General features: G+C 46.9%; 5 non-coding genes across 5 annotated transcripts; 2 read left to right on the forward strand and 3 right to left on the reverse strand.

Annotated features, from left to right (window-relative positions):
* Positions 1 to 4,311: 4,311 nt before the first annotated feature.
* On the forward strand, positions 4,312 to 4,383 carry TRNAH-GUG. The gene has a single exon. It is a non-coding gene; the product is annotated as a tRNA-His (tRNA).
* Positions 4,384 to 9,386: 5,003 nt separating this feature from the next.
* Positions 9,387 to 9,459, reverse strand: TRNAV-UAC. Its single transcript has one exon. It is a non-coding gene; the product is annotated as a tRNA-Val (tRNA).
* A 3,911-nt stretch (positions 9,460 to 13,370) lies between these two features.
* TRNAT-AGU lies at positions 13,371 to 13,444 on the forward strand. Its single transcript has one exon. It is a non-coding gene; the product is annotated as a tRNA-Thr (tRNA).
* Positions 13,445 to 19,971: 6,527 nt separating this feature from the next.
* TRNAI-AAU lies at positions 19,972 to 20,045 on the reverse strand. The gene has a single exon. It is a non-coding gene; the product is annotated as a tRNA-Ile (tRNA).
* A 3,104-nt stretch (positions 20,046 to 23,149) lies between these two features.
* On the reverse strand, positions 23,150 to 23,222 carry TRNAV-CAC. The gene has a single exon. It is a non-coding gene; the product is annotated as a tRNA-Val (tRNA).
* Positions 23,223 to 27,212: the final 3,990 nt, after the last annotated feature.

Raw genomic sequence — 27,212 nt, forward strand, 5'->3', positions numbered from 1 at the left:
TGGGACAAAGCCAGAGGGAGCTCAGCGGCTGCCCAGCTCCAGACCACAGTCACTCTGCAGCTGGGCTGCAAGTCCTTCCTGGCAAGGGGGCGAGGGGGAAGTGGGTGGACTCTAGACATTTTTATGCCTCTGATATACATTAACATGAATATAAGTATCAAAGTTATGTCAATGATGGTATTTGAAAAACTTACTTTTTACTACTTTCACTGGGGAATTCAAAAGGGATGTGTTTTCTTTTTAGAGAAATGAGAAAATCTACAGACTTTCTGAAAATCTTTAGTAAGGTTATATACTCCCCTAAGAATCTTAGATGTTTCCATTCTTGCAAATGGAAGGTGACATAAAACAATTGTAAGGACTCCGAGAGGAGCTTCCTTCCATTGGCCTGCTCTCGTTCTCCAGATGCTGCAAATCACTTCACGTATTCACTACTGGGGAAAAATCCAGCTTTGCAGCATTAGGTGAAAGCTTCGAAACGAATAGTTAAGGCCCAGAAGAGAGGAGAGTGAGCCATTAAAAAGAGGAATCTCCATGATGAGATTTGAGATTAGCACTCTTATAAGAGACCAGAACACCTTCCCCCGCCCCCGCCCACAAATAAATCACGTGAGCACACGGGGAGATGGGGACCCCTACAAGCCAGGAGACAGGTCCTGAGCAGACTCTGAATCTGCCGGCACCTTGGTCTTGTACTTCCCAGACTCCGGAACTGTGAGAAATAACTGAGTGGCTGGGTGAACTGGGGAGACCCTGGGTCCTAGGGCCCCGACTCAGGCAGACCCAAAGGAGTCCAGGAAAGGTTCTCTTTCTTGTGCTGAGGAGGAGTTCAAGGACAGACATGTACACAGGGGACACGTGACAGAAGCCAGAAGTTTATAAAAGCGAAAAGTTACACTCTCGAGATATGGAAGCAGGCGGCTCAAGAGGGAAAGAGAGAGCTGTGTCCCTCAGAGACTGGGTTTCTGTCTTCTTTGGACAGTTGTTAATGAGGAGGCAGAACAGTCATTACTGGGGGCCGGAAGCAGGGTTTCTTCACCGGCTCAGGGGTTTCCGGTCGTGGCGCTGCCATCTTGGGCCTGCCTGGTGGGATCCGGCTTCTCGCGGACGCTGCCGGGAGGGCCCCTCACCTTCCCCACAGCCGGCGGTGGCCTCCTCCTTGCTGGCCTCCAGGCATCCACTTTGAGCCTCACTAACTATCTGCTTTAACATTTGCTTTTAAGCCATCCGGCCTATGGTACTTGTCATGCCCTCCAACTGAGTAAGACAAGAAAGTGCAGCGTTGTTTCTTTAATCCGAATCTCAATTTGTAAGAGATAAATCTGTAAATCAGGGTATTATCTACCCCAACACACAGCCCACACATAACTGCCTTCTCTTAACTATCTGGTCTTACATACTTTGGTCTAAAGTGTGCAAAACTTGGGTGAGTTTGTTTAAAAGAAGCTGTGGGAAGATTTTAGCAGGAGTATCACAATCAGATTTGCATTAACAAATACAAAATGAGAAAGCATAAAACTAGACTTAATTATTCAAGTAATGTTTACAGTAGCAGATTCCTGAATATGGGACCATAGTTAATACATACTTTTTCCCATGTTCGATTCCTTACCCCCTCATCTTCATACCTATTACTAGATGGAGCTGTTGTAATGCACTGGGGATAAGGAACAATTGTAAGGTCAAATCTAATATTGAATATCAAATCAAATATTTATACCCCAAAGTAACTGCATGATTCAGGTAATAAGGATAAAATCTCAGGAATGCTTGTGGTTATGGATAATGAGGATGCTTGACTAAGGACAAAAGAACATAACGTTATACTAGGCTGACATCTTTGACAGGGCTTCACTTACCAGGGAGCCTCAGTCCCAGGTATGCTATTCTAAGCACCTGATAGAGGAGTTCTGATTATTTACAAGAATGCCTGACTGATATCTAGATCCACAATTGGCCATGAATATATGAATTTAAGATCTGAAGCCTTCCTTGGAATAATACGAAGGGAAATACCAAAAGAACTCTGAAGGTAAAATTGGTTGTGCAAATGAATATTATTTGACCTATCCAAAGCCAGCCTTCTTTTCATGGTAGAATTGCTAAACTCATTGATATTTTTGTGGGGAGATCATTGTATCTACTACTTTGTTTGCTCAAAAAGTTTACGAATTAATAAAATTATCCGACCAGAACTAGAAAGCATTGTCAGGGATCGGCCTGTCGGATTTGGTCCGGTACCACTGCTTAATAAATCAGGAGGCTCCCGGAACATACTAGTCAGTCTCCAACCTATCCTTTCAGTAGATCAGTTTACGTAAAGAGATAACATTAGAGTTTTTCCATCTCTCTCCCTGGGGGAAGGAGTACGGTGTTACAGTGGTCATTTCGCCCCACTCCACCCTCAAGAACTAACCCAGCACCGTTGTCAGAAGCAACTAGAAATCACAGTGAGCTGCCTCTCTTCCCCCAGTGAATCAGGTAGGACAGTGTGGTGGTGATGAAGTTCTAGAACCTAGGTGAGGTACGGTGGGCTGAGGTCCGAAGCTGATGACCAAGAAAGAATTCTTGAGACATCTTTGGTGCAAAATGGTGGTTTATTAAAGCACAGGGACAGGACCCGTGGGCAGGAAGAGCTGCTGCCCAGGGTTGTGAGGGATGGCAAGTTATATACCTTGCTGTTGTGGGGGTGGTGAAGGTATGGGAGATTTCAACGGAGTTTTCATATGCTAAAGAGGGCCTATGAGGTGCCAGGATATCGGAGGCCTACCGGAGGCCTTGCCCTTGCGGCTTGATCAATGTTGTCTTTAGACCAGCCATTAACATTAAGATAGTTGGGAGACTTTTTCAAGGGATGTCACAATCCTGCTATCAATCGTCTTTGTTAGTGAGATTTAGGACATTTGCAAGCCAAGGGAGACTCCTGTCTAGCAGGATTGTGAGCTCTGCAAGTTAACTATTTGCTTATTGTTCATGGCAGTCAGGGCTGCCTGAGGGATGCTACACACACGACTGAGGGGAGGGGGTGGAGAGGGCGGTGTAAGGCGCCAGCTTTCGCTTTGTCTTCAGCCAGCCCCGTGCTCCCTCATCAGTGGTACCTGGTTTCCGCATCTGATCAAGCCTGCTGTAATCTACTCTTTGTCTTTTACTACCCAACCAGCGTTTGCACCAAGTGGAGAGAAGTAGAAAGTTTAAGTTTGCAGAAAAGATCTAGAATTCAGCTGCAGACATACTCGATGGGAAATGTCTATGAGACATCCAGGGAATGGGGAGGGTCCAACCAAGAGGCTGAATATCACCTTTGGAGCTGGGGGGAGAGGTCTTGACTGAAACCCCGGAGTGTGGGTACATCCAGATCTAATCCCCCAAGGAAGTGAGAGAAGGTAGAGAACGAGACCGAGATTTGAGGACTTGGAAAGCATGAAGCATTTTGGCTCTGCCGAGAAGCGTTATCTGGTCAGCTGTCCAGGTACTTCTGAGCTCCCTTGCTTGCATTTTCTATGGATCTTCAAAATGCCACAGGCGGCCCTAACCCGGGCATCCCCGTCCACACACAATAAAACCAGGCTTCTGTGTTTGGCCACCGGCTGCTGAGAGACGTTGCTTTCATAAAGCGTGGGATTGCATCTGTGCCCATCATTCATTCTGCGGCCAAGCGATATTCTCGCAGAAATAAAAATGGGGTTGGCTGGGGGGTGGGGATGGGGGGGGTGCGTCCCGTGGAGCTTCCAGGCCGCACCAGCAGCCCGCGCTCCTCTCCCGGTTCCGGCCGCCCGGGAAGGCCCGAGAGAGAGGCCCGGAGTCGGCTGGAGCCCAGGCGGGCAGCGCGGACTGCGGGCTGAGGCTGGCCCCGCCTCCCGGAGTCCGGGCCTCCGGCAGGTGCGCGCCTCGGGTCCCAGCGACCCCCTTCGGCAGGACGGCGCGCCAAGCTGACCCGTCCTGCCCCGGATGGGACCCGGGCAGGTTCCCCTCGCGGCCGCGCCTCTCCAGCCGGGGGCCAGGGGTCGGAGGCCGGAGCATTTGGAAACGCGGCGCGTCTGGGAGCGGCCGGGAGGGCGGTGGGTTCGTGCGGTCTCGAAGCCCGGGCGGGGACCCCCGGCGTCGGACAGGTCCATGCGGGCAAACTCACTTCTTCTCCGCTTGGGTTTGTCCGTCCGCAGCGCAGCCCTGGGCGGCGGAGGAGGCCACGGCAGCCCCCCGGGGTGCAGCTCGGAGAAAGTCCTCAGGACCCGCAGGTGGCTTCCGAGCGCCGCTGCAGGTGCTCCTGGGCGGGAGGCCGGAGGGCCGGTGGCGGGCGGCTCCCGGTGGCGCGCCGTGATCGTATAGTGGTTAGTACTCTGCGTTGTGGCCGCAGCAACCTCGGTTCGAATCCGAGTCACGGCAGGGCTCGCGGGCTCCCCTGCGCGACCTCCCTTTTTCCAGCGCGCGTCTCCCGAAGCCGAGGTGCCCTTCACCCCCTGCCCCGCCTCTGGCGTGCGTCTCTCTGTTTGGGGGCTTCTCCCCCCAACCATTCCCAAGTCCCACAGCCCTGGGGACACCGGCTGGAAGTCCCAAGAAGAAACTGAGGTAATAAAAATAAACCTGGGAATCTTTTCCTTTTAACCGCGAGGGAATAACTGCCGGAGCTGATTCTGGCGATCTTTCCCAGCGCACGAAGGCCTGATTCTGCATCGCACGTGCCAGGTTCGTGGCGGGACCAGGGAGGAGAAATTGTGAACCTCTGGAGAAAATGGGTAGAACTTTTGGGGGAAAACATTATGGCCCAGAAGCCTATCTAACCTTTCCAGCTTCCAGAGCTATTTAGAAAGGGGCAGGTGGACCGGGAAAGGTGGGTATAGGGGAGATCCCGCCTTGCAGATTTTGAAGGCTCCACAAATACTGTCTTCTGTCTTCTTTCTCATATTTTTAGCAGCTTATTAAGAACTTTCAGCATGAAGATCAATCTCCAAAAGGCTTCCCTTCTGTAGGCTGGACTAGCCCCCATTGCTTCCCCGGTGGTCTGACACAGATTCTGAAATGCCCCAGCAAACCTTCAGAGACATTGAGCCAGGGCCCAAGTGTCTTACACTTTGGACGTCATCCCTCTGATGGCCCCAGCGGTTTCACTCCACTCATTATGTCGTCCTTGGTCACCGGTATCACCTCTGCCCTTTCGTGTGTGTTCTTTCTCCTCGGTTTTCCATGGGCAAGGACAGGAATCAAGTACATATTGACCCAGAAGGACCAGTTTCTGTCAATTCTTTTGCCACCAGTGAACAAGGAAAGTCTGATTTAGAACAGAGACATCCCTGAATCTTGGAGTTCTCCCATCCAAGTACTAACCAGGCCCGACCCTGCTTAGCTTCCGAGATCAGACGAGATCGGGCGTGTTCAGGGTGGTATGGCCATAGACTTTGGAGTTCTCTAAAACACATTTCCTTCCGCTCCTTAATGGCCTGAGGAGCAGGAGGAAGTCAGTGACCAAGGCCCCGAGGCTACCTCTTCCTAAGAGGGTTAGGATCCTAAATCTGGCACCAAATTCACCTATAGCGCCTGGTGAGTGAGGGGCTGAGGCAGACCAGCACTCTGGATTTGCTCAAAAAGGAGAGAGCTCGCTTGGCATGTACCCAGTGGTACTCGGCGCTGAGCACATGTCTATATTTCATATATATTATGCAGCTTGGAATAAGCATCAGCAAATCTGGTATAAACTGAGCAGGGGAATTACATGAGAAAAACTTTGCATTTTCCAGGTATTCTTTTATGAATGCACGAAGAGCGGTCTGGGAGCCTCCCGCACAAGCTGCTAGTGACCTTTGCCGAGAGAAAGCTGCCCTCCTCTGCAGAACTCGTGATCTGGTTTCTACACTTCTCTGTGCCTCTCATCATCGTCATGTCTTAGGGAATGTTAATGAGAATTACCACTTTTTGCAGCTGTTCTAAAGACTTAAGGGCCTAAAATGCAGGATGGCACTAGTTCACGGGGGCACAAACCAAAAACACGATCAAATAAGCCATTGTTAAAAAGAATAAGAAATCGCATTGCTACTTCTATGGAAGAAGTCTCTGTGCAGCGGTGAGATTGTAAACATGGGCACAAAACTCAGCATCTTTTTTAAATGACTGCCATCTTGAGCTATTTTGATGGTGATTGTGCTTATTTTCACATGGCTGGCAGAGTTTTGCCCATCCTCCGGATTGAGGCTTATTGCAGAATTTCAGCTAGTCTGTTTATGAAGCTGATCGTGGCCGAAATGTTTGCCGTAATAGGCTATCAATGTGGGGAAGGCACAGAGAGAGGTCTTGGAGAAAGGCAGATGGTGGAAAGAATGGCCACAAGTCAGGGAACCAGGAAAAGGACAGATTTACGTTTGAGGAACTTTCTTTTAATATAAGCAGAAATCCCGAGGGAGCAGGCCAAGCCAGGGGCCTGGGGGACTCATTTCTCCCCAGCACCGACATCTGTCTATACTCGGACCATCCTCGTATCTCCTTTACACCAGCATGGCTGCTCCTATTTTGGAAAGCTTTTCAACAGGAGAAACGAGGGGCTTTTCTTCCAAGACCTCACAAAGAACCTCAGTCCAGAAAGCTTGAGAAGTATAAATGGGTGCTGGCCTGGGGGTAAGCCAGGAGCTCCCAGCAATGGTAATCAAGCCTCCCTTCACTTGGTTAAGGAATAAAAACTTGGATCTTAACCTCCGGGGGCGCATCCTTACTGCTCTGTGTCCTCCAGCTTCCATAGTCTTCCTTCCAAGTGTGAGGCCCAGAGCAGACTCCTATGCGCAGAGGCTGGAAAAGGAGCAGGTCAAGTACAGCAGTCTTAACGAGAAGAGACAGAAATTGTGACTCACATGATTTCTGCCTCTTGGCTCTTGGTAGACCCGTGGCTGAGGGTTTCTGGCAGTTCTACTGCTTTCGCCAAAATATCTAAAATCTTTGCTTTTCACCTTTTAGCCTGTGATCCACCAATAACTCATTTTTACGTATAAAGTATGGATTTTGTTCCCAAATATGGGTAATTGAGTCCGCAATACTTAAAGTTAATAGTTGACTTTGCCCTCTGCCCTGCCCTGCCACCTCGGTCAGACACAGGGTTTCAGTATTTGCTTTGGTCTATATTGTGCCATCCATTCTGTTTCACGGGTTTAGTTATAAACTTCTGCAAAAATGCCATATATATTCGCTGTTATCCTTTGCAGCCCCTGTAATACTTACAAGGGAAAGCAGTTCTACCATCTTTTTCTTCTTTTTAAAAAATGATTTAGCTTGCCAAAGCTCTCTACTCCTTCCCCGTATTAGAATCTGTTGGAATTCTGATCGAACCCTCACTTAATATATACTATAATTATAAAGAAACTTTGCATGTTTATTTTATAAAGCTCTAGCTCTCATTAATACGGTATCTCTCTATATTTACTTGAGCAGTTTCTGGCCTTCCATAACATTTTATAACTCTTCCTGTGTAAATATTATACATAATTTGTCAGACTGTTCCTTAGGTATAATTTTTCAAGCCTTATTTTCTGTAGGCTTCAGAATGAAAATTACAAACAGTAGCTAGCAAATGTGTTAAACTCATTTATTGATCTTAAACACTTACTGATTCTCTCTTTTCTCTGTAGATACCATATCATTTGCATCCAAGAGTTCCTTATTTATTCCTTTTCCTTCCTTATCTATTCCTTCCCAGTTTTAAATCGTCCTCACAGACTACAAACGCTCCTCCCACCTGGAGGGAGTAATGTTATTTTTATCGGCACAGTTTTCAGCAGATCTTATCATTTCAGCCCCAGATTCATCCCCCAGTTACAGATATTTCATTTGGGGCTGTCTACCCACATCCGAGGTGCTCTCCACTTCCCACCTCCTCGAATTTGTCTTCCCCAGATGTTCTGACCTCATACAGTCTGGCTCCCTCGGAGCTGCGAACACACCAGGCTCCCGTCACCTTGGCCTCTCCCTCGCTCCTCTCCTGTAATGCATTTTTAGCTCATATTCTCTGTGTCTCCAGTCTCCCTACCTCTCATTTTTTACAGAGATCCCAGGGAAGGGGGTACTACAGGTAAATCATACAAGTCAAGGTACATCTGAAAATGTCTCTCTTTTACATTCCTACACAATGGATACTCAGATTTCACAGAGAACCTAGAGCAGACTTCAGCTTCTTTAAGATTGAAAACCACTGCTTTGTGGTCGTCTAGTTTCTGGTGTCAACCTTGACAAGTCCAGGTTGTTCTGCTAACTGATCTTTTTGTGACTTGTGTTTTTCTTCTCTTTCTAGAAGATTTTATGTTCTTTCCTGTTTCATCAGTAGTCAAGGATCAGACTATTTTTCTCCATTTGATTGAATATTCAGTGATCCCCGACTGCCTAGAATTTTTCGTTTGTTTTTAGGATTCTGACATGTACCTGATTTTTTGAGGTTTATCTTCCTTGCATTTTCCCTATTGTTTACTTTAGAAGTAGTGTTATTTAGCTATTACACATCCTTGTCTTTTCCTCCTCTCTCCTTCAGCACTATGTTTTTGCTTGATGTTCCAGAATACGGCACATTTTCTGATCTATTTGTTGAATTTTTTGTTTCTGATCACGTATTTTTGTTTTACAGAAGCCTCTTTCCTTGTGTAGAGAGATACACCTGTTGCTTCCCTCTTCAGTGCTCCGTCCCACCTCTCTGAGTACATCCGTTTATTCTCAGCCTTGTTCCAACCACGTAGCCCTTATTCCTCAAGTTGCTTTTTGTTTCTGTGGTTTCAGTGCCTTTCTGTCATATAGTCTTCAAATCTGTGACAATTCTGACTTTTCTATTCTAAGCTAAGATCAGGATACTGGAAAGGTGACTGGCAGCTCGGACCCGTTGATGGCACGGGTGCCCCGGGAGGGGAAGTGGCACTGAAGTGGGCCGGGAAGGCTCAGTGTGTGTTGGCCCGGTTTTCCGCGCAGAACCGCAGGCCCTGGCCGCGTGCAGCGCCCCCAGGCCGGGCACCTGGGCTGGGTCCCGATCCCAGGCCCAGGCTGCACCTGCTCATCCTTACCCAATCCCCTCGCCCGGGTGGACAATCGTAGGAATTCCTGCAGGTGAGCCGCTCGCTCTCTCGGTGAGCAGATCTGTTTCTGGAGCCCGCAGGCTTCCCTGTGACCCTCGGAGCGGCTGGACGTGACAGGGGCAAGACAATTTTTCTGCGACGACCTGATGCTCCGCTCCTGCCGCTGAGCGGCGCAGGAAGGTGCGTCTCCGGAACGATCCGTAAGTCTGTGTTTCTGTCAGCACTCCCAGAAAGCTTTTACTTGGGGGGAAAAAAAGAGAGAGAGAAGAAAAAGAAAAGAAAAAGCACTGAAAAGAAAACCTAAAACAAACCCGCTGTGCCTTCGAGCCGGGGCAGAAAAGGAAGAGCTGCCGTCACTGGTTCCACTGGGGATCGAACCCAGGACCTTCTGCGTGTAAAGCAGACGTGATAACCACTACACTATGGAACCGCAAGCTGACGAATGCCTGCCTGGCCCCATATACAAAAGCTTCTGGACAACCACGTCGAAAAAAATTTCTAATTACCCAGTCGAGGGACAGGTGACTCTATTTAAACACGGGGAATCTTCAACTGCGTCCCGGGAGCCTCTCCCTGGCGCAGCGGCTGGAAAGAGCCAGTAAAGCCATCTGTGAGCGCGCGAGGAAAACTTCGGCAAAACCGGGTGCCCCCTTCGAGCCCTCCCCGACTGCCCCATACTCACCCTTTCTTTCCCACGCCGCCCACGCCTACCAGGTGCCACGCCCCGGTCAGGTGCTGCGGGTTAAAACCCCGCGGGTGCGCACTTGACACCGGAAGTCCCGGCAAAGCCGCGGGGCGGACGCGTCTTTAGGTCCCGGACAGCACACGCCGAGGGCGCAGCACTGTCCCGGGCTCCCTTTATTTGCCACTGGGTCAGAGCTCAGGATCTTTATGCATCAGGATGGGACACAAATACGTGTTTTCAACTCTTGGGGTTCAGAGCATGCCACCCCCAAAATATGCGTCTCTGGCATATTGATAATTTTGAGTTAAAGGCACTCAAAAACCAGCAGGTGGAGGAAAGAGCACTCTGGACCTTCCTTTTTCTTCCTGAAAGCGGCGGGTAGAGTACCCCGTGGAAGGAGCCCCTCCCTGTCCCGGGAGGAAGGAAGGCTTCTTATCGCCAGAGCCCGGCCTCCGGGCCCAGAAAAAACTAACCCTTATCTTTCTAGTCACTTGTCCACAGTTAAATGCCCTCCCCCCCCACCCCCGCTTTGTCTTGTCGGGTTTCACCCCATTGGTTCGACCTACTGTGTAGCAGGGAGTTCTAACTGCTTCTTTGAGCCTTTGTTTATCCTGTGAGGACCGCCCATCTATGTAAAAATTACTTAATGAAATGTCTGTGTGTTTCTCCTATTAATCTGCTTGATGTCCGTTTAATTTTTAGGCCCAGCCAGAAATGCTAAAAGCGTAGAGGAGAAATTTTACCTCCTTTACACAATCTCTCTCTCTCCTCCTTCCTCGGACACCGTATGGGTCTGACCGTCTCCTTCAAACTCTGGGCCCTGTTCTCCGGAGCCTTAGTGAAGAGTGAGGAGCCTTTGGAAAGTCAAGTCACTGGTGAGTACCACTAGTCCCAGGAGGTCATGGGCCACATAACCCTTTTGTGTCACCCAAGGTCTTCTCACTTTACATTTTAGCTTAGGATAAAATTCCAGTAGACTTAGAAATGGATGGACTTGGGCAGTTATGCCAAATCCATGGTGGGCTAAGACCATGGTAGAGCCAATAGTGTACCTATTAAACATGGCCTTGTAGGATTTGTTTCCCAAGCTCTGGTGGTAAGGTGCAGGATTATAGGAGAGAGAAAAATAATCAAATTGTCTCAGTGCAAAACAGAAATTCATAGGTTTTCTAGAACCAAGAGGGGTTTGCAGTTCATACTGAAGACGACAAATTAACATATATTATTTGCCACAAGCAAGGATTGGACTCCTGCAAACTTGAAGTTCAGCACCTTGCCCATTCATCCATCACAGCAACTTAGAATCTGTCTTCTCATATCTTTCTTGGAAGAAACGAAGTATTTGTTTATAGTTTGGGGAACCTAGAATTGACTTTATAGGACCATGAAACATAGGCCCAGGCTTACAAGAATATAAACAAAAAACCAATCTAGGGAAGGTTATCTGATGGGAAATTTGTAGAATATAATTTGGACAATTGTTTTATTAAAATATATTCTTTACATGTGATGATTTGTATGGGGTATTAGGAAAGAACTGGATTCTCCCTGACCTTGCAGATAGATATTATGATAGGAAAAATGTATGATTTTATTAAATATGTAATTGCATGAAAATGTGAAAAGGCCACCACACAAGCAACCACACATCTTGGAGACCCTTACCAAATCAAAGCTTTGAGAACCAGAAGATACAGTTTTAATAGATTGTCATATAAAAAACAAACACGCTTATCAAGATGGATAATCTAGATATTATCTAGATGGATACTCAATACTAGATCGATAAACATTTCAAATGTGAAAAAGAAAATGTACACAGCTTTTGTTTTTTAGAGAGAACATTTTTTAACTTAATAACAGAGAAAGACCCTTTTAAGCATAACTATAAAAGTACAAACCCTGGGGTGGAAGAGAGGAATCCTTAACAAAATCGAGGATCTGTCATTAAGTTCCTCCACTGACAAGTCAACAGACAGGTAACACATTGGGAGATAATATTGCAAGACCTAAAATTCACAGTAGCCCAATGACCACGGTACACAATATACCCCCTGTGCATCAATGTGAAAGACAAACCAACCTCAATAAGAACATGGGCTCATTATAAGAAAAGAGTCAATGTCATTAAGATGAAGTGCCAGTAGCGAACAGACACATAAACAGATGCTCAGAGTCTTTAGAAACCATAAATGTGAATTAAAAAAAAAACAGTGATGAGACTCATTACACATGTTAGATTACACAGTAGAAAGCTGAACAGGGTCAAGCTGTGACAAGGCTGTGTGGACAGGGGGAGTGTGGCCTGGAGACTGGGATTAATTAGCCATGCCACTCCTATATCCCAGTGAAATTTGCAAACACAGACATAAAGGGGGTGGGTGAAAAGGCGGTGTTATTTGGAATTGGGGACAGTGGAGTCAACCTGTGAGTGCACCATTGGGACAGAAGAGAGAAAACAAGAGAAAACACATCGTGAGTACCCACCATGGGATTTTATATAGCAGTTAGGAGCCATGACTTAGGTAGACATGGGATAATTTTGATGGCTCTTGAAGTCATAATTTTAAAAGACATAAAAATATATACCATTTCTATAAATTTATAATATATGTTCATGCAATGTCAATTTTACAAAACATACATATTGAAACGATGTACAATAAACAGATTAGCTTATAGAAAGAGAGGTATGGCAGCATGACGTGGGGACAAAGGGAACGCATCAATCTTGAGGTGTTAAGGTGTTAAGAAAGGGCAACTAGGTCAGATACAGGGTAGACTGGAAAAGCCAGAGATGTCCAGAGGAAGGCAGGTTTACGGAGGATCTGTCCCAGGGAAATCTCCCATGTGATTTCTCACCCCAGTTTTCTTCTGGCTTCTCTGTATCCTCCACTCAGTTTTTCTGTCTTGATGAAGACAGACATCAAGTCCGTTTTAACCCAGCAGGTCCACAAACAGAACTAGACTGTGCCTGAAGTTTCCTCCTGTCGAACTCCATGCTGAGCCACACATCTGTGGAGCTCCAAGCTGTCCTTGAGAGAAAGGGCATGACATTGTCTGGTTTGGGCAAGTTGGAAGCAGGGTGGCTGAAAATCTCTGCGTCCACGTGTCCTCATCTCTGCTCGCTTTCTTGAGCCAAATTAGATAAAATGGAAGGAAGCATGATAGTCTTGTTCAAATACAATAAACTAGCTCAGAAGGTAGCACTGTAGGTGTGTAATCTGGCGGTAGTGGTTACGTCATTGTTTTGTGGGGGGGGGGTTAGGGTAGGGGTTAGGGTGGATTATTTACACTTGCTTTCTTTACCTCCGTCTAGATTACAAATTGTATAAGGAAAGCACACATTTGTGGACAAAATGAGTGAATTAAAGCAGAAACCAAATTAAAAGGTGCTGCAATATCCAATATTTCCTCTAGATGGCAACAGTCACCATGAAATGGGAATTTAACCCCCTTTTTTTTTTTTAATTTGGAATTTTTAAAACCTTGCATTGAAGAATGCATTTCTTAAATGTTGAAGTTTCTGTTTTAGTAAAATCTCAGAAACACAGCTATCTTCCCTTTGCCACAAAATCAAGTAAATTCCTGACAAATTGCTACATTTCACAGAAGATGGTATAAATATGATATAACTGAACATAAATGCAAAAAGGGGCTCTGTGGCTTAGCTGGTCAAAGCGCCTGTCTAGTAAACAGGAGATCCTGGGTTCGAATCCCAGCGGGGCCTTCTTTGTTTCGTTTTCTATTTTCAACAGTGTCCTTGCCCTGGAATATGTTGGAGAGGCCTTGAAGAATTTATATGGTAGGTAAAGCCTATGTTCAAATGTTATACCAACGGGGGAGAGTCTCTTGCGAGGCAATTGCATCCCATCATGACGGTTGGGATGAAGGGAAAATGAGTCACATTTCTGTAGGTGGTCAAAGCAATGGCTTTGCTGATGATAGGGAAGACCAGGTTAGGCCCCGAGCACCAGTTCTCTTGCCGTAGGTGATAGAAAGCAACGTCTCACACTCTGTCTTGGAAGTTCAGTCTCCAATCTCTGATTCTGTGACGGCCAACATTTTCAGCTCAATGACGGCGTCTGGTTGTCAGGGTCAGACCAAGAAGTAATAAGCTATGGAGTCCGGTTTGAGTCAGGCTCATGGTTTATGAGGACAAGTAAGGGAGCGCGTGGGACACTTACACTCTCACCGTTCTGGTTTTGGGCAACCCTAAAGAGCTGTCATCCTTGTGCATCAGACAAGCCACTGAGTTTGAAGGACAAGACTGGGGCTCAATGACATTTTGAAGAAATAAATCACAAATGGACTGTCACATACTTGAATCTTCGGTGCTATCTTAGTTCATAAGCTAAAACATATGTGTAGCACTGCCCCACGCACTGGGCTCTTCCATCTTATGTAAGAGATTTCAAAGGTTATGACTGGAGTTCCTTGAGAATCACTGACTATAACCTGGTCCTGCCCCATGCCTGAAATCCCACCTACACTCCAGAGTAAACTTGGTTTCATCTTCCTTTTATTCCTAGCTGTTCTGCCCCTTCCAACTTCCAAAGGGATGTGAACAGAAAGATGGTGATGAAGGGCGTCAGACAATACCATCCAAATCTGCCACTTTGGTATTACGGATTATTGTGAGCTGAAAGCAAGTGAGAAGAACCAGATTCCCAAAATGTTCTCTGCCCCACCCCCAAGCTGCCTAGAAGCAGGACAGGGGTTTACACAGAGGTCCCTCCTTCCCTCTCTACCTGAAAAGACAAAGGTTAAGCCCCAGAATAAAAAATTCTGTATTTTAGAGATAACCTTTCTTAGTTTATGCTGACTGTGCTGACAGAGACAACTTCAGAGCCTGTCTTCCTGGAAATGAAATCAGGAACTTTACTAACTTTTATCTTTGCCCTTGGCCTGACTCTGCCTTCCTTTGTTCCATCATTTCACCACCAATTTATAGTCCGTTGTTAAAGGTGCTACACGACCTGGACTTCTGAGCCACGTGGACAGTTACCTGTCTTTCCTGGGGTGTCTCCCACCTTTACCTGGTAAATGTGTTAACAAATTCAGTTTGTTTTCCTCTTCTTTGTCTTTCCTTACAGGGGTTTCAGCTAAGATCTCAGAAAGGCAGAAGGCAGGCAGATCATCTTTCTTGCCCTATCAGTTACAGGCCTCATGTAACTTTAATACTGCAGTATTCTCCCTCAGCAGAAACTAAATCCAGGGAAGGTTGAAAATACCATTAGACCTATAGATCATATATTAAAGTGTTATTCCTGCCCTCTACCTATAAAAAGCTCCATCAGGGAGGAACACATATGCTATCGGTACCTGTCAACCCTTGTCTAAATCATGAAGCGAACAACCAAGAGCCAAATTTGCCTCCATAACACCGCTGGTTGCCCCAAACTCGCAACAGATGAAAGGGAGGCTCCTCCATAATTAATACCATTATTAATATATCCCAGACCACCATCCCTGCCCCCGCAGGCTGCGTGATGGATAAAAAAGCTGAGTCCTCTCTCCTATGTCTTTGGCCAAACTTAGGAAGAGGAGGAAGGAAGTTAGGAGAAATGACAGAACATGTAAATTTTGCAAGATAACGGATTCAGGAAAGATTTTTTTCTATAGTGGGCTGACATGAAATATTCCTAGAGAGATAATGACTAAAACAAATTCAAGAAAACAAGACCGGCAGATCAAAATAAACAAATAAAAATGCTGCACACAACAGGAAAAATATATGAAAATAAGTCTGTCTGGCAGTTTATAAGCAGTTGCCTTGGGTTTTAAACAGATTTATAAATCAAATCTTGAAATATGGTTGTTAATGGTTGGTTTGTTTATCTATTTCTGTACATGCTGGAACAGACAGATTATTTCTCTTACATCTCAAGAGTCTCCTGTTCCTTGCTTTTATGCTTCGATGGGCCGGTCCACTCATCTGGGCCAATAGTCAGAATTTTGGTATTCCAAGGATCCTTTACACTGGAAAGCTGCTGTTGAAAAGCACTGTAAACAACTGAATAAACTTAAATCAGAGATTTAAGTATCTAAACTACAAACTTGGAATGCTTATTCTGTTACAAACAATTCCAACACAAGTGTTTTCAATGGCTACTGATTAACTCATTTGACAATAACAAAGGGGAACACAACCCATGTTGGGAACAGCTTGGTAATAGTATGGAATTAGTTCCAACCTTGTAGATTCCTGAAGCCAGTCCTGAAATACAGTGCCAAAGTGTTCCAGGATGGGGAAGAGCATAACAAAGGACAGAATTTGAAAACCTTATTTATTTATCCTCATTTATAATACCTGAGTTTTAAAAGCCATGAACTGTATTAAAATCTAGGAAGGTTTGCTTCATTTTGATGTGTCTGTTTCTTTGGTTTACTGCTTCTTGCCTTCCCTATAATATGACAGGGTCCTTTTTGGTCTTCCCTTCTTGGAGAGCAAATATTCTGTATTTTAGAGATAACCTTTTTTAGTTTATGCTGACTGTGCTGTCTTTAATCATTTGAGACAACAAAGTTTCCTCATATAGGAATGAGCTACAGTTCTTGACAATCATGTTACCTTCCATGCTTATTTTAAAATGTTTTACTGTAACTTTGAAACAAGTAGCCAAGTGTTTTCTCCAGTAACCATGATCCGATTCTTCTCCTGAGTGTTCAAATGGCCTGACAACTTTTAATTTTTGTCCTCTCCAAATGAAATCCTAAATGTAAAATAAAACTTTCAAGATATCTTTTCCACCTACCACTGTCTTTGAGACTTCCTGGGAGGTACCTAGAAAATCATAAAGATTTCTTCTTTCACCCTGCAAAAAGAGAGATGCTGGAAAGAACCACGGCTATCTGATATGTTACTATAGCTAAGTTGCACAAGAAAACTTGAAAATCAGAAGAAGAAGAAGGAGGGAAGAGAAGAGAAGGAGAAAGGCTTAGTCTTCCCTAAGTCAAATTTGCATGGATAAAACGTTAATATAAATATTGCAGAAGCTTTACATCAAATGGGAAATTCCCGGAGATTCATCTTTGCTCTTACTGTCCATGAGAAGTTTCTATCAACATATAAATTCCTGGTGTTGTTTGGTTGATAATAGACAACAGGGGTAGAGTGTATTCAGTCATAATCCCAGCAATTTCTTTTATGTAAACTCAGTCGCAACTTCACTTCTTTAATTTGAATCTAGCATCTTCTGGGCTACTGAGTTTTAGTTGGGGACTTACATCACTTATTATTAATAAGTCTTTAATGTATAAATATGTAGAACCTACTCCCGACTTACCAGGCCTCTTTGTTTCATACTGTTGACATCGTCCTTTTATATTCCTACTATGTGACTTGTATGTTTGTGGCATAGGATGTCTCAGGATTAGCATATGTCCGTTTCAAGACTTTTTCTCTGTGGAAATTATGTTTATCCAGTTCTATAAATTAAATGCAGTGTTTTCTATCTTCTTTGAAAATATGATAGGTCATTATGTCTACAACTATTTTATCTAGAACTTCTTTGGGATTGGCTTTGTTATGTTGTTTTGCATGTCACAGAAACAACCAGAACTCCTTGTTAGTGGCATTATGGTTGTTATGAATTCTCATCAACCCTTTCGCTTTGGAAAATCATAAGTAATAAATCAAGCACAACATTTAAAATCTTTTGTCATCGCTCTATATGGTTATTTTGTTGGGAAAGGACTTGCGATCAGCTTCATCTCCAACAAAGAGACCATCTCAAAGCTTCTTAGGAAAAGATGACTATGCCAGATACGCTTGCTTACACACTCCTGATGGTGTGGCTTCAACAGCTTTAAGACCATAACCGTGCTACTGAGTCTGGATTTCCAGAATTCTGCTCAAGAAGCGTGTGGGTTCATGAAACTGTGGTGGGGAAAGAAAATGACCCCACCAGCAGAAAGATGCTTCCTTATCAATAGAAGAAAGAGAAGACACGTTATGAAGTATTTGCCGTATTTACATGTATATAGGGTATCACCAAAGTGATGACAAAAGTATAAACACTGACTCATTGTTTACAGCAAAGCTGAAGAAAGAATATTCACTTCTCTTTATCTCCTTGAGAAGCAAAGGGCTGCACCTTGTGAGTCTCCCGTCAATCTCCTGAGAGCCCTCTGACCTAATTCTGGAGGTACATTCTTATATACCTAGAGGTTATTTGGCTCACAACCTTAGAGATACTCTGCATGGTAAAAATTGAAGACTGGACTTCATCCATAGAGACATTGATCTTTATTCCGGAGCCTGGAGTCAGGACTCAGATTCACTACATATCCAAGAAACACTGCAAGGAAGGAGGTGGGAGGGGGTAGAAGAAGGGCACTCTCGCTATATAATCAGAGAAAATAATTTCCATTTACCCTTATAATTGTCAACTCAAGATCTGGGGGAGCAAGAATTACAGAGGACTGACTGAGGGGTGACTGGGATATTGTCTCTTTGTCTGGAATATTGTTGATGCTGTTACAGAGTTCTATCTTCTAGATCTACAAAGAAGCTCTTTCTCTTTCCTCAGTCTATGCTGTGAGTTGTAAAAATTTGATAGACTTAGCATTTGTGAGCTAAAACAATTGAAAATATCTTATTGTCTAACAACAGGCTCATTTTTGTTCTCTGTGAGTCCTAGTTTTACCTTTTTTTGAAAATTGCCTTTGAATAAATCTATACATAGTTTCCTTTGATCAACAGTGTGTTTTGGCGCTGCTACTTTAGTACTATTGGAAATTCAGAGAAAGTGTTTTATTCACATTATAACAGAAAATTAAAGGCGCCCTGTTCCTGCCCTCTCGCCAGCCGTACTTGTATACTTCATGAGTCAGGGGTAAAACCAATTCAAAAGTTCAGCTTCAACGTTTGGCTAGCTGGACCAGTTCAACTGAAAATGGGCTCTGTCTCTATATATATTAAAGAAGTATGCTGTTGGAGAACTCGGTATATGCTGATCAACCCATACTTCCAAGATACCTCAAGTGAAAAGAGCACGATGCAAAATAGTGTGTACAATGTGACATTTTGTGTCACTAGAAAGAGAACACTTATATTCAGATTTACATCTCCACGCATAAGGACATCAGGGAGCATACGCGTGAAACTCAGAATAGGAGTTACATCTGGGGGACAGTGGTGAGCAGTGACGGGTGAAAAATGTTCAGGCTGGGGACACACCCATTTAGTTACCGACCACATGAAGATATGACCTCATCCAAGAAACACAAAAGCCAGGGGGCTCATCCGGCCAGCAGGAAGGTGTGGCAGGCCCGGTTCCTCGCCGCAGGTGTGCGGCTGAGACGTCCTGGCAGGCTGTCAGCGAGCGGTCACGCTCAGGTTCCAGCGCGTTTCCGCAACCCGTGGCGGGTCTGCCCTTCATCCTCGAGGTCAGCAAAGGCCTGTCGAGTCCTTGCACAAATCTCTGAGTATAGTAGTTCATATACCATGGAGAAGTAGGTATCCTTTATTAATTTTTAAAATAGGTTTCTCAGCCTTTCACTCTGACCTCGGCGCTGCTCTCGACGTGAAGGGCGCAGCACTGAGCACACAGGCGAAGCCCCCGCTTTCTCGGATGCACTGAGCATCTCCCACATCGCCGGCACCGCGCTTGAGACATTGCTTACGTTATTACGTAATCAGTGCGGCTAATGCCACTTTGGTGGTACCCCAGACTCTGAAACGGGAGGAATTGCAGAGCGCGCTGGCAGCCTGCGAGGTCGTGCGCGGGCCAAGGAGCAGCAGGTGGCAGAGGCCCAGGAAGATTCCGGGGCCAGAACGAGGAGGGCGCTAGGACCCGGGGCGGCCCGAGGCTCCCCCGCCCCCACCGCGTCTGCCCCGCGTAGACAAAGACGCCGAACCGCGGGGTTGGGACCGGAGTTCTTAAAAGTTCTAACGCGCCGTGCGCGGCGCGGAACCAGGCGGCGAGCGGGCACAGTGCCCCGACGCGAGGAGAGAAGGGGCTGCGGCGGCAAGCGCCCCGCCATCCCGGGGACGGCAACGCGGCCCCAGCGCGGCCCGCTCCTCCGGAAGCCTGCGCGGGGTCGCGACAGCTGCGAGCATTCTGTAACCCTCCAGACGCGTCCCGAAAGGCAGAACCTCTCTGGCCCCCCGGACGCGATTTCTTTTTTCAAAAAAGTGAAATTTCCGAACTCACCGCTCAGCAGCGGCGACTCTGGGCTGTCTGTCGCTGGGAGGGAGGCCGCAGAGTCCACGCGAACGTGGCGGACAGAAAAGGAAAAACAGCGCATACGTGGCCCGTACGGGGATCGAACCCGCGACCTTGGCGTTATTAGCACCACGCTCTAACCAACTGAGCTAACCGGCCGCCTTGGGGTGGGTCCTCTACTTAGACATGTTAAAGTTATGCCCAGCCCGGCCCACATTTCCCGCCCCCCACCCGCCCCGCTAAGAGGTTAAGAGAAATGACCTTTTTCTATAAAGAAAGAGAAAAGAGGCTTCCCGGCGCCGACAGAGCGGGATAGGCTTCCTCCCGGGAAAACAGACCCCAAACTGACGGCAGCAGCGCTAGAAATCCCTTGCGGGGCTCCCTCTCCTGCACCGGGAGCCGCCCCAACCCGGGCGCGGCCGCCGCCGCGCTGGCTCCACGCTCCTGGGGCCCGTTCAGGGCAGGTCAGCTCCGCCGGGACCCTGGGGACCCGGACCCTGCAGCCCCCGCCGCCCGGCCTCGGCGGGTCCGCGCTCGCCCCGGGCGGAATCGCGAGAGGCGCCCGGAATCTGGAGTGGCAGTGCGGCTTGTGGACGCGTGGTGGCGCTCGAGGACAGGGCTGGCTTCGGCGGGGCTCGAGGACGGAGGGGTCTGCCCGCTCCAGAGCGTCTGACCCCTCTCCGTCCCAAATGTACTAAGACGCCCTAAATCCGAGACAAAAGAAGCCGAGACCAAGGCGAGTTTGGAGTTGGGGCCTTTATCTTTTCTCTGCTGGACGCTGCAACCTTCCCATGTCTCGTCTCAGTGCCCTTTGCTGCTTCTGAAGTTCGCTGACCCGTTTTGTACAAACGTGTATCTGAGCAAGACTCGAAAGACACTTTTTCGCTTTTTTTCTTTTGCAGAAAGGAGAGCTCTTGTCTTTCGACAAGGCAGATCAACTACTCATTTGCTTCTTTTCCATTATGCCACTATAAATTTGGTTTTTAATGTGAAAATAAAAGCTGTGAGACCATGTTCCTTGTATTTAGTGCGTTTCTTGGCGTCGGCACCCTGCGTGTGAACTCACAGCTGTCGGCACTTGCTTTGTCCTCTAGTAAAAATTCAGTAGAAGGTGAACTGAAAAATCAGATTTTTTGTTCTCCGGTCCCTTTTCTCTTTGCACTTCATTGCAGCTCCCTTAGCTTTCCAAACCCTGGGAGAGCTCTCCTGCTGAAGGGCCGGGCTCTTTGGGCTGCCGGGCAACCTCTCTGCTCTCCAGTCTTCGCTTGGCTATTTTTTTTCCGGCCAGGAGATCCCTCTCCTTCCAGAGAGCCTTGGAGAGAGATTGCTCTCAGCGTTCAGTGGTGGCTCTTGGCCGTTGAATACAAAATGCCTTGGCCCGGCCCTACCCCTGCAGGTGCCTCGATGAATATTTCTCTCTTCTTTGTGGCCTTTTCCCTCAGGCCCCTTTTGACTTAGTCTCCTCCGCAGAGACAATCAGCGGTGGTTTGGGCTGCCTGGAATTCTCTGCTTGGGTCAAGCAGGCCCACCAACAAACCTTAAAAATCTCTTGGAGTTTCTTCCAGTTGAAGACTCTAATGGGGTCTTCATAGGTTTGTCTTCCTTTGCCCCTCTGCTCCTCTGCCAGGGAAAAGGGCAACCAGAGGCCTCTTTTATCCTATGAAGGCCTCCTTGTGGAATTTAGTTTCCTTTGATTCTTTAGTCTGGGTTCAGAAACCTGATATTCTGAAGCCTATGGGCTTGCTTTAATCAGTAGGTTGAGAAGGACACACTGTTGCAACTTCGCACAACTGAACCAAGCAGTTTCCAGATTTCCAGGCCAAAATTGCTACTGAAACTAGTTCCCTTAAAATATATATGGTAACAGCCTGGCTGCTCTCCATAAAAAAGCTGCTTGTGGTCTGACTCTGCCAGGTGATCTGCATGTGGGATATCACTACACCGAAATGACACAAGGAACAGTGTAATGTGGGCTTGAACGGAGCAGATCTGCATATCAACGCGAATTTTACCTATAACTGGTCTTGGCTTCAGCACTGCATCAAAGAAAAGAAGAATGTCCTGAGGGCTGCAGGCAGTTCAGTGAAATGTTACTGGAAAAGGAAACACAAAGTAAAAATATCCTACAGTATCATGGGACAGGAAGAAAAAGCCCATGTCATTAAATATAGGTAATATGTTTAATTTGTCCTATTGTATTTGTTTTCGTTTTGAAAAAATATTACATGTATGTACTTTATGCAGACACAATAACGTAGTCTACAAAACCGAAATATACAATAAGAAGTTTAAGTTTCTGCGTCAGAGGACAGAAACATAAAAATATTGTTATGTTTTCTCACATATATTATTTGTTCAATTGGTCCTGCTGTTAGTTACTCAAGGCTACTTTAACCTGATCCTATTGTTTCTATTAAATAACAGTATTCAGCAACAGAGCAGCAAATAGAATAATACATTTTCAAGTAAACATCTGTTTTCCATATTTTTGTTAATAATACATATATGTATGTAATAATACATATGTGTATAATCATTCCTTTTGCATTTCGTGATTGTTTTGACCTGGTACGGCTGTGTCCTAGGTTGGCCTTCTAAAGACTGGGCGACACGAGCCCCCTCGGCTCGCCCGGGCTGGGAACCGCCCGGGAGAAGCGCGCGGAATGCTGCAGGGCGCCCTTCCCACCGCGAGGAGGCGCGGGCTGCCTCGTCCCCCAGAGCCCGGGGCAGCGGGGAAAGAAGCCGGGGCAGAAGCCGCTGCGCGCGGAGAGCGGAGCGGCGGGAGGGAAGAGTCCCCTGCTCCAGGGGCCGCGCGGGGGCCGCGGTCCCAGCTGCTGCCGCCCGCGCCCCGGGCCGCGCTCCGAGCCCCCGAGAAGCGCGCACCCCCCCGGCGCCCCTGCAGCACCTACCCCCCGGCTCCGGGGTCAGCGCATGGGGGTGAACATCTGCGCCTGACAAGAAACAGGGGCTGGCGGCTGGGGTCCCTGCCACTCGGCTTGGGGGCGGGGAGGCGCCTTCCGCGGAGACCCGACCCCAAGACAGTGATCCTCCTCGCGCCCCGCTTCCCTCTCCCTGTCCCCGCTCCTCCCCCGCCGCCCAAGGGCCCGGGACCCGCAGCGCAGGGCTCTCAGGAAAGCTCGTTTCTAACAAACAGGAAGGGCGACGACTTGACATTTTCCGTGGTTTGCAGATACAAGTTCCAATCTCCAGAATCTCTGAAATCAAGTTAAATGCATTTCAGGAAAAACAAAGAAGCCGGCGCCTGTTTCCGCCCGGTTTCGAACCGGGGACCTTTCGCGTGTGAGGCGAACGTGATAACCACTACACTACGGAAACGCTGCGTCGCGGCTGTCGCTTCGGTACCTCTGCCCCCGCGCGCGTCGCTGAGGCGGATGCGTGCACGGGGCCCGGGCGCGCCGACTCCGGCGGCTCCGGAGACGGTCGTCCGTCGTGCGCGTTTCTCCCCTTCCTTTCCACTCACACAGAAGGAAACCTCATAACCGAGCGCGGGCTTCACCCAGGGCCCCGGTTCTTGCACCAGCTTCAGCCATGACAAGCCCAGGCAGCATCCTGGAGTACTGGGGGGGTCAGACGTGTAAGGACCTACAATATAAGGTGGGTTTTGTTTGTTTGCTTTTGTTGTTTTGTTTTTAAGTAAAACTTGACGGAGAGCACTGTAGAAGTTTAAGGAGGCAGCGTCATGACTGGACTCCTACACAGACCGTCAAATGACGACCCAACTGGAGACTTTGCTCTCAAGACCTCCCCATGCTGTCTCCGGGGTGTCTCTGCAATGGGGCCTGATACTCATCTCTTGGTGACAGAAAATGACGCTTTGGAACCGGAATTGAGCGGCTTGAGCTCAGGAGATGGTCAGAAGCCACAGCCTCTTCCTTTGGAGATAACTGACCAGAAACAGTCGTGGGGCTTCATCTCACCACCAGGCTCCGGAGACCCATTACAGGAGCAATTGGAGTGTTTCGAGAACACCATGCGCTGGCACAGAATGCAGATGCTGGAACTGAGTCTGGAATTAGTCTTCCCTACAGAAGCATGGTTTCTTCGTTCTATCGTTTACTTTGCCGGAACTTAGAGCTGGTACAAACAAGAATCAAGAAAAGATTGTCAATTCACACTCAAATCTCATGCTCTCTCCAACATAGCTGAATAGGACACATGATATTAAAGCAAAAAAAAAATAATATAAGGTATTATGACAACCAAATTGGCAATATTTGGCAACAAAATGTAATGCTGTTACTCTTGATGAGACTCAGACTGAGAAACAGTCTTTCTAAACTTATTGTTAAAAAGTAAGCTGACTCCAATAAAAATGAACTGATTTTAGGTAAAAGATAAATTCTAATCTTGGGGGATGGGTAAGGCTAGGGTAGTGAAACATGAAAGGAGGAAATTGCATACTAATTTAATAATAGGTGGGTCTATATTTTAGTCAGAGATTTTGCTAAAAATTAGAAATATTGCAAACTTTATTTTCTAGATGAGATAAGCTTAGAAGAGGGGAACTATCACCTGGTTAAACCATATTTAGGGAAATTATTCTACACATCCAGATTACAAGCCCCTAGTGCTAACTGGTAGAAGCAGACCTTTGACAGCCTGAAGAGGTTCGTGTCCTCTTGTCTGAGATGTTTGTAATGGCCTCGTTGGTACTTGTCTCGCTAAGCTCAGCTGATTCTCTCTAGGCCCTATCACTACCACCTGTCTCCTTTTTTGAGACTCCAGGGAGTCAAGTACAAAGTGTGACCCATGAGGAGTTGTGATCCACATCAAAATAATTGCATGATTTCCCCCAATTTATATCGACAGATACCTGGCCAGTGTGAATGCGAATGGATCTTAAGTGGATAGGATCAAGGTGGCGGCACACAAAGTTGCATCAGACCAAGCTCACTGACAGTCTCACTTGGCCGAGGGCCCCAAGTCAATGTTTTAACTCGAGGGCCTGGGAACAGCTCTACATTTTCATTCATTAAAAAAGCATAATTAATAAATGATTAATATATAAACCAACACAATAAAATTGAAACATCAGTTTTTCCTTAGTGTCTGCAGAGCAAACTAGGGGTGTAAGGAGATTGAAATTCTAGGATGAATTCATCATGGGCTTCTCCAGAGGAACGTTCCCAAGGTTGTAAGAAAGAAATTCACAAGGAGAGCCTCAGCTTCACCCAAGTTGTTCTGCCAACTTGTTGTTTTCCTCAAGGCCAGAAGTTACAGGGGGACCTGCTGCCACGAGACTGGGACCCCTGAACATAATGGACGTCATGGGATCCTGGGATGAAAGGAGCCAAATGTTGGCAATGAATTCCCAAAGACCAGCTGGGCGTTGTTACGGACTCGAAATTCACATGTTTAAGCCCAAACCCCTAATGTGACTGTATTTGGAGATAGGAACTTTTGGGAGGTAAATAAGGTAAAATTAGGTCATAATGGTAGAGCCTTCATCCAACTGGGCTGGTGTCCTTATATGAAGACAAAGACATACCGGAAATTGCTCCCCGAGTTTGCGCAGAGGAAAGACTGTGTGAGGACACAGTGAGAAGATAGCCATCTACAAGCCAGAGAGAGGTCTCATCAGAAACCGTCTCTGCACGTACCTTGATCTTGGGCTTGATTTGCATGAGCTCCCATCCTGGAGCCAGTTTTGAAGATAGAGATGTCCAGTTTCCCTTGAGAAAGCCCATTGACATTTTGCCAAAAATTGATACCATTCTTCTTCTTCCTAGCCTTCCTAACAGGACCTGCGTCTTCCTAGCCTTTCCTAAAAGGACCTTTGTCCTTTTACCAAAGTGTGCATTAGGGAAAAGGAAATAGAATTTTCTGGCATTACTAGGAAATGACTCAGAGCTGGCATTAATTCCTAGAGGTACAAAGCAATACTGCTGTCCACCAGGCAAGAATCCATGAAGTCTGCTTCTGGTCCATTTCACTGTGGGCACAGTAGGTCCCTAAACCTACCCAGAGATTACTTCCCTAACTCCAGACAGTATCTTTAACATTGTTTCTTTTATTTATTTTAAGAGAGAGAGCAGAGGGGGAGGGGCAGAGGGGAAGAGAGAATCCCAAGCAGACTCCTCCCTGAATATACAGCCAGAGGTGGGGCAGGATCCCACCACCCTGAGACCATGGCCTCAGCCGAAATCGAGAGTCAGACACTTGACCAGCTGAACCTTGCAGGTACCCCTAATATTGTTTCTATGACTGATGGAGGGAATGCTAGTACCGCAAAAAAGGCCAAGCGGAAGCCACTAGAAATTCCTCTAACCGTGGCAATAGTAAGCCAAAAGACACACTGGCGGGGTTGCAGAGTAGTGACAACATCAGGGACTGGAAAGAGACAAGGGCGGAGACTGCCGCCACATCTCCGCTCAGCTCGCTTACTCAGCTGGAGAAGTCAAGTGCGCTACAGAGAACGACAGTGAGCACCTGCAAGTTTATTTATTTATCAAGGATTTATTCCCATTGTATCTTCTCTTCAGGGACCGTGTCATTAGTAGGAAAAACTAACAGGTGCGCTGACGCCCAGTACACAGCCACCAGTGTGGTGCATGCTGTTTTCTCTATACTGAACCAGAAAACCCATCAGCAGCAGGGGGCTTTCATCTGGCGGAGCCAGCCGTCCCCCTTACCGAGCCACCCTCACGGGAGATCAACACTCCGGTCCCATGTCATAAATGAGTCACAGAGCCCCTTAACCATGTTGCCATGCTCTAAATTTGCAAGCTGATCGTTGTCATTTGGACATTTGGACATTTTGGGCAGATGTACATTATGCAAACTGTTCACAAGGGGAATAGACCTGCCTTTCCAGAACGGCTCAGTCTTATCGCCTCCATCCCAGTCGTAGTCCACTCGGGCTGCCTGGACCAGGCGGCTGAAATGACAAGCACCTTACCTTTTTCTGGGAGGTGGGAAGTCCAAGATCAAGCAGGTGCAGATTCAGAGTCTGGTGAAAGTCTGCTTCCTGGCCTCTTGGCTTCTGAAGACAGACTTCCCCCTGGGTCTTCACGTTCAGGAATAAGTCAAAGAACTCTCCACAGTCTCCTTGATGAGCACCTTCTCCCATTCTTGGAGGCTCCCCACTCATGGCCTAATCACCTCCCAAACACCCCTCCTCCAAACTGCCCTCCCTCCAGACACCACCATCTGGTTGGGGATTAGGTTTCAAAATACCAATTCTGGAGGAGGACAAGCAGTCTACAGCAACCCTCCAAACATTCCCCCCCCTTTTTTTTTCTGATTTCAAACTCTGTTTGTCCGGAGTAAGGGGACACCCACGTCCTATGCAGGGAGACCAGGGGT

The sequence above is a fragment of the Neovison vison genome, chromosome 1 (genome assembly GCF_020171115.1).
Source record: "Neovison vison isolate M4711 chromosome 1, ASM_NN_V1, whole genome shotgun sequence".
Classification (NCBI taxonomy): Eukaryota; Metazoa; Chordata; class Mammalia; order Carnivora; family Mustelidae; genus Neogale; species Neogale vison.